This window comes from Alosa pseudoharengus, unplaced genomic scaffold, assembly GCF_046254945.1.
Source record: "Alosa pseudoharengus isolate Yale_2024_CS ecotype anadromous, Long Island Sound unplaced genomic scaffold, YU_APseudo_1.1 YU_APseudo_1.1_scf_23, whole genome shotgun sequence".
NCBI lineage: Eukaryota > Metazoa > Chordata > Actinopteri > Clupeiformes > Clupeidae > Alosa > Alosa pseudoharengus.
In genome coordinates, this window is record NW_027468685.1 from 21053171 (window position 1) to 21060768 (window position 7598).

The 7598-nt window shown below is 42.5% G+C and overlaps 1 long non-coding RNA gene across 1 annotated transcript; it reads left to right on the forward strand.

Annotated features, from left to right (window-relative positions):
* The first annotated feature begins 3934 nt into the window (after positions 1-3934).
* LOC143140177 (uncharacterized) lies at positions 3935-4828 on the forward strand. Its single transcript, XR_012990562.1, has 4 exons — positions 3935-4002; positions 4095-4288; positions 4399-4540; positions 4655-4828. It is a non-coding gene; the product is annotated as an uncharacterized LOC143140177 (long non-coding RNA).
* The last annotated feature ends 2770 nt before the right edge of the window (positions 4829-7598 follow it).

Here is a 7598-nt window from a genome sequence, read left to right on the forward strand (position 1 = left end):
TGTAAACACCCCCTCATCAATATCATTAGCATATGTTTTAATGAAATCAATGGGGTAGGCCTACCTTTTGAAGGAAAGACCTCTAGGCCTATAGGATTATGCTAAAACCATGCATAATCCTATACGTTATGGTACAGTAGGCTACTGTACGTTTCCAATATGACCCAGGGTAATATGCTGATTTAGCCTACAAAACAGAGGACTAAATTATAATATGTCATGTAGGCTTAACGTTTCTTTTAGGATAGGCTATGTTTTTGCTGAAAAAGTAGCCTAGTTCGCCGGTCATTATTCATTCATTCTACATATCTTTGCGATCGTTTTCTTTCAATAATGTCCAATGGCTTAAACATTGTCCTTTATTGTTTGCTTTAAGCCTACCTTTATATTTTAGCCTACATTATCCAACTCACTATTGTCATCTGATCTTGGGCACTGCCAGTCAAAAAAAAGCAAACAGGTGCGCGCTCTGCACCTCTTTACGCAACTCCGACGCAACACTAAATATGAAGATGCCCTGCTTTCAGAGGATAACTTCCGTCCCTTGGTTGTGTAGGCTATATATGATATAAAATATCTATAGCCTACATTGTATACAGTAGCTTACATTCAAATATTACCTTTCTGTTACGGAGCTGGGAATAGGCCTATGAGCGCAAATTAGGATGTAGTGGAGGCTAAACGCGAGTAAACGCAGTTTATCCACCTCTGCAATTTCAGAAATAGAGTTTAGGACTACCCACCTCTTAGTTTATCCACCTCTCAAAAGAGTTTATTCTCTTTTAACATTTAAAACGGTATTATACAATACTATCCTATATTCCCAATACTGTACATTAACCTCCACCATTATCAAACATGTTCTGAATGCCTTTTTTAAAAATCCGATACCGCATGGGCAGTCCACCTCACCGAGATAAAGGACTTAACGTCAGAATTGCTAAGATTTAGTCTCCTCCTGTTCTCATCTTTCTTTTCGCTTGAGTGTGCCACTTTTATACTTACTAATTGCTGATTGCATTCCTGAATATTATAACTAAGTTACAACACATCCAGCAGTAGCCTCACAACGTAGTGTAATCACGAATGACAGGAAGTAAGAACATTGGGATAAACACATTTTCCCCATTCCGAGCAGACCTTGTTCCTTTGTAAATTGGACAATAAATAAAGAAATGTAATAAGTTGCAGGTATTTTTTTTTTTATTTCTAACTCATATTGTAGCCTATGTTTTAACATCTGAACGTAAACTTAATGCAAAAAATAAGGTCACCATGACTTATATAAGGCATCTGAGTGGTATAAATAGGTGTCAATCCTTCTCTCTAAAATAATGTAATATGACAAAACAATTTGAACATCATCTGAACACTACTGAGATAGCTACAGCTTATTTAGGCTGGGTCACGAGTTTTATAGCGCATCTTGAAGATATGAGCTTTCAGAAAAGATATGCTTTAGCTTATTGAATTAGATTTTGGGGTTTGGAGGTCATGCAAATGGTTGTAACATTCTCCAAATGCTTATGTGTAAGTGCTTGCATTTTTCAGTGCTAGGATTTGCAGAAATGGAGCGCATTTTTCGCTACAAAGGTATGTTGGCAGACTTTTTCGCTGTTATACAATTTGATTTGATGTTGTTGTTTTTTTAACATAATCACTTTTTTGTGTAGACCAAATATTACACAGGTGCAGGGAACCATGTCGTCCTGCTGGTCACTACCACTGCCCTAACTGTGAACGTACAGTGGTACGAAGAGTAGACATGGGGAGACATTTGAACATATGCCACCCCAACCTCCGCTCTACACTGCCTGACCTCCGCTCCACACAGCCTGACCTCTGCTCTACACAGCCTGACCTCCGCTCCACACAGCCTGACCTCTGCTCCACACAGAGTGACCTCCAGTCTGCACAGCCTGACCTATGCTCTACACAGCCTGACCTCCAGTCTGCACAGCCTGACCTATGCTCTACACAGCCTGACCTCCAGTCTGCACAGCCTGACCTATGCTCAACACAGCCTGACCTTCGCTCCACACAGCCTGACCTCCGCTCCACACAGCCTGACCTCCGCTCCACACAGCCTGACCTCCAGTCTGCACAGCCTGACCTCCGCTCCACACAGCCTGACCTCCGCTCCACACAGCCTGACCTCCAGTCTGCACAGCCTGACCTCCGCTCAACACAGTGTGACCTCCAGTCTGCACAGCCTGACCTCCAGCCTCCACTGCCTGACATCCAGTCCAGTCCAACCTCCACCCTGCACTTGCAGACCACCCCTATTCATGTAATCGTACAGCGCCCCCCAAGACGCCCCGACATGTGAAGTGCCCTCACTGCACCCTTGTTCTAAACAAAAAAAATGTGGCTCTACACATACAAAGACAACATGGCCTACCAAAAGACATAACAGCAAAGTCACACCTAAAAGGTACATGTGTAGACCAAAGCAAAGGCCTGTATGCAGTCAGAAAAACGTCTTGCGGTTTTTCTGTCCCAATACATGTACAGAGAAAAACATGGGGCCAGACAAAAGTTACAAGGTGTGAGATGGAGGACTGCCGGCAATACCACCTGCTCGCCCAGCGGAGTGGCCTCACTCATAGCACCTGTCACCACATCAGGTCCATAGAGTACTGCAACACCTCTGCCACCGAGGTACCACTTCAACAGCAGGTCCTAGACGAAATGCTCTTAAGCAAATTTTTTAATGACTCCAAGGTGGCAGTGTGTAAACACAGACAAAAAGAAGCAGAGAATGCTCAGGCCCCCCTGTGTGTGTTGGTGGAACTTGATGGTTCTAAAAGCAACATTTGCCTTTCAATCCATGAACCAAGGCTACACCACTACAGCACCTTGGGCAGGGTAATAGTAACCTACAACAGAAAAAAGAACACCTGGCATTGCCCCTGTGCAAAGGCACGCACATCTTGTCCTCATAAACATATTGCGAAGTGGCACCTTTTTCAGACAGAAAAACACCTTTTCATGACTGCAACACCAACAACAGCATCACCACCATCAACTCCTCTTACCACAGAGATGGAGAGAACTGTGAGGTATGTGTATGGGAGCAAAAAAATACCTGCCACTCTTCCTGAAGAGGTCACAGCTCACAGACATTACCCTCAGCAGTTGTTTCCGACTGAAACAACTTGCCAGTTGTGTCCAGAGAACCCCAACTTAGAAGAGGCTGTGCGAGTCACCAGCAAAGCTAAAATAGTTGGCATGGAAGGTGTCACACAAAGTAAGTTCAATACATCTTTTGAAATTACACATACATCTAATTGTATACCCTAATGTCTGAATCTATGTCCATTAGACATTTCAACTTACAGAAGAAGGTGCACCAAATGCCAAATGATGTACAGGTACCAGGAGTGGACAGATGGCCTGCACAACTACATTGACCGCGTCATCCTGACGCTGCAGCTGTGTCAGTATTTAAGACACAATCTTCAGGTGTGTGTGAAGCAGCGAGCTATACAAGGCGCTGTGACTCAAGTTGCCTGACAGCAAGAGATGCCATTTGTAAAAAGTGTCAAGTGCCAGGTTTATGAGCTGAGCATGGTGTGAGGCCCTAATATTCTTTTTTTTTATAGAATCATGTGTCTGTGTCCCGAGTCATCAATTCTCTTGAGACTTTGTTAAAGATGAAGTTTCCAGCCAATGAGTTAATTTTTCATGGATACTGCCAATTTGAGGCACTCTGCAACACAGAGTACAAATACTCTTGTGTAAATTGTGGCTTTTACCCTCCAGTGGTGGTTATGGACCTCCACAGGAAAGGAGTGTTCAATTTTGAGGGTATGTCTCCCTTTAGGTTCCATCTATTAACGTAACTCCATATACAGTGATGTCATGTATCTTGTATTGTGTTTTTACGAAATCCAGTTAGTGAGCTGGAACAACCTAGGGATGACTTTTGCGGTGAACACAACATAGAGGCTTTCTGGGAATCTGTTCATCTGCACATGATCAGCCGAGGATTTTTTGAGTGTGAGTTTGTCTAGATTATAAAAACACAGCGGAGAAGCTGTGTGCTTCTGCTCAGAATGAGCATTATTTTAATGGCAATGTATCCCATGAAGTCTCTTCACAGAATCCATTTGTTGTTAAACCAACATATGACAACTGGGCACCTTGGATCGGAAGGGAGACTCGTAAAGGAAGTACTGTGCTTAACACCGAGTTCGAAAAGGCCCCAGTGCAGAGCTGCTCGGCTAAACCTCAGTTATGCGATATAACAGAGGACCGCCTGGTTGATGAGCTGCTGAGGCAAAAGGTACAATCACTGATGATTGTTTTTGTTTGTTTTTCTTACTTTCAATGAAATGTATGTCCACTTCCCATGACTAATGGGAAACACAGATTATGAATTCAAATCATTTTTAGGTGTCCACCATTCGCAACCTGTGCAAATCCTGCAACATGGACACAAAGGGGTCACGCATGGACCTTGTGAACCGGTTACGGGGGGAAATGAAGAGCAGGCAGACCTATGACAAGGTGTTTCAGTCGATTTGGGGGGCCTCTGGTGAGTAATGTGAAAATGTAGATTTATTACAATAATTAAATCACGGTAGAGAAGGAAGTTAGACTAAATATACATACACACACATATATATATATATATTTTATTCTTTCATAGGTGGATGGTCTGTCATTATGTGCCCTCATGGAATTGTTTACAGCCTTAAATTCAATTTAAGAGCTGAAAGCCCCAGGGACTTTGCAGATGTACTTCTGTCGTGGAAGCATTTGCCGAATGTCTGTGTGTATGACTTTGCGCGGGGGTTGGTAGCCCATACCAATCTAAGAGTCCCAGACAACCCTCCATTTCAGCCCTTTGAAGGAAGGCTTGCTGAGCCAACAACTAACAATGTAGAGGCTGCCACACATGGACAACTTAAAGTGCATCTCCCGTGGCTGGTAGAGAGACTCAGTCAACCGGATTCCAATGGCCATCCTGTGACAGGCTCAGGAAAGCACTACGTCCTCTATGACAAATTCCACCAGTCAAACACAAAAGATCCACAGGATGTGCTGCGCAGAATCTTCATTGCTCCTGAACTGCAGGCAACTCTGAACAGTCAGGTGGCTGAGCAACTGTTCGCTTGTCTGAGGAAGAACAATTACTTTCTAAACAACATGAGACCATCTGCTCACATCTTCCTGATGCGGAACATCATAGAGCACAGGAACAACCAGCTAAACAACACACTGCTGAAACGCCAGCTGAGAAGGGGTCTTCAGGTTCAAGACCTGAACAGTGTCACCCTGTCAGACTTGGGCCAAGTGCTACTAGGTTAACATCAAACTTTACATCTTCCATATAATTTCCGTTACAAAGTCTTTTGACAATCGCATAATGTTGTTTTCTGTTTTGTCCTTCTTACCTAATCTTAAGGTGCAAAAACATTGCCAGACAGAACATCACAGCAAAGTCATCCGGAAGGTCTACAGCCACCTGTAATTGAAGTGTCACCGCAAAGTGAACCTTGTCTGTTGAACGCTTCAACTCACTGTGGGCAGGACTGTGCAGCACTGACTGTCATTGTTAATATCAGGCCCTGCAGAAGTTTGTGGGGACCTAATGGAGTTCATCCCCTTCAGGAAAAGCTGGTATAAATTAAAGACTAAAATTTTCTGAACAAGAATTGCCATATTGTCTGTACATTTTCTCTGGGTTGATTGCTAAATTGAAGCATTTTTACCAGTGCCACTTCTTTGGTTGTGTCTTCCTAACAGTTCAACTACGTACTGAATGACAGTGGGCCAGCAAATGAGCTCATTGTTAAAGCTGGTCCAACATGTCTAACCAGGGAGAATTTACTGACCTTGGGGACAAACAGGGAGATGGACTCTGTGGTGGGTAAAATATGTGGTTATGGAAAGACAAGGTGCTATGTAATCCATCATGAATACCTTGTTTTAGTCCTATAAATAATGGTAAGACTTTGTCTACCACACGTACGGTCGGATTGTCTGTGAGATACTTTTTGTCTCTTTGTGGTTTGACACATTATTTTTACCAGTTAGGTTTAAGAAAGGTATTGTTTTACAGGTGGGGAATGCTTGTTTGAGGTTGGTTCAGGAGATGGTCCAACTTCAGGTATGTCTGCATGCATGTTTTGAATGATAACTTTGCCAGTAGTGTCTACTGTAACAGACACAACAACAGAGCTGTATTTTTCTGTAGGGGAAAGATGTCTTCATCATGGACCTTCACACGCCCCCAACATGGCTCCCACCCATGAATTGTGACCCTCTGCATAGTCTTCCTGTAAGTATGCAGGCATACATGTAGCTTGAATACGGATAGAAATGAAATGATTCACAATAACAAAAAAAAAAAACATTCTTCTTTAAGGTGGATTACGCGAAGAAGACACTGATATTTCCTCTGTGGACTCGAGGGCATTATCTGCTTTGTGTAAGTGACCGGGCATCCTTAAAAAGTTTGTCAAGCAACAATTTTGACTAAAAGGTTGTAAAACCCAGTAGTAAATTTCAGTAACCTTGATGTTAGGGGGGAAAAAGCTTTAACTTCCATCTTATTGTCAAGACTGTGTTCCCTTAGGTCATGGAGCCACTGAAAACATTAATCTTGTTCATGGACTCGATGTATGCCAAGAAAGAACAAGGGTTTGGGCACAAGCCTTATCAACACATTTTGAGGTTACAATAGGATGATTTACCATGGCAGTCATGTTCCCCTGACTAGCCAAAAGCCATATCAAAATACTAGTCAGTGTCTGGGCAGTCACGTTCCCCTGACTTGCCCACATTAAAGTAACTACTCTTGACAATCACGTTCTATTTACTTGTCAGAGCTGCATAAGCGCTGAATTATATTCTATGTGTATTGTTTCAGAGATTCCTTCTAATACTATTTTGACTCTTAACAGGGCTCTTGCACAAAGGATAGCACCAGGACCTTGGCAGGAACAGACAGGGCTGGACATTGAGGTGATAACAGTTAAGAATTAGTGCATATGTAATTAGGAAACAACATAATTACTAAAATTATTCATTGCGCATGTTCTTCCTTGTAACAGGGCCTCCCACAGCAACATTTTGGTGTTGACTGTGGAATTTTCATGATCATGGTGAGTTGCTAAGCTTGCATTTAGTAACACACCATGCCCATTAGGCACACTAACAGTGTAACAGAGAACACTGTTTTTAAGCTTAATGCAAGCACATTTACACCTGAAACATGGAGCCATTAATATTTCTTTGTATTGACAGTATGCTTGGTACATCGCCCTGGAGACACCATTTGATTTCTCCATAGTAAGTGCTATCTAACAAATGTGGTAAATTTAATTTCATTGAATCATTATATTGTGCCTTTTCCATGCATTGTAACTTTTTCTTCTTTAGCATGACATGCCCTACCTGAGGAGGTGGTGGTGCACAGTGTTAATGGAGAATCTGGAGATCGAGGGGTATAATTTGTGAATAATCATGTATTAATAACTATTCAATCGAAATGAGAAATGCAAGGACAAAACATGTATTTGTTCAATTACAGACATGGAAGAAGATTCGCACATTTCACAGAGGAGGGCAGAAAGATGGCAGACGGT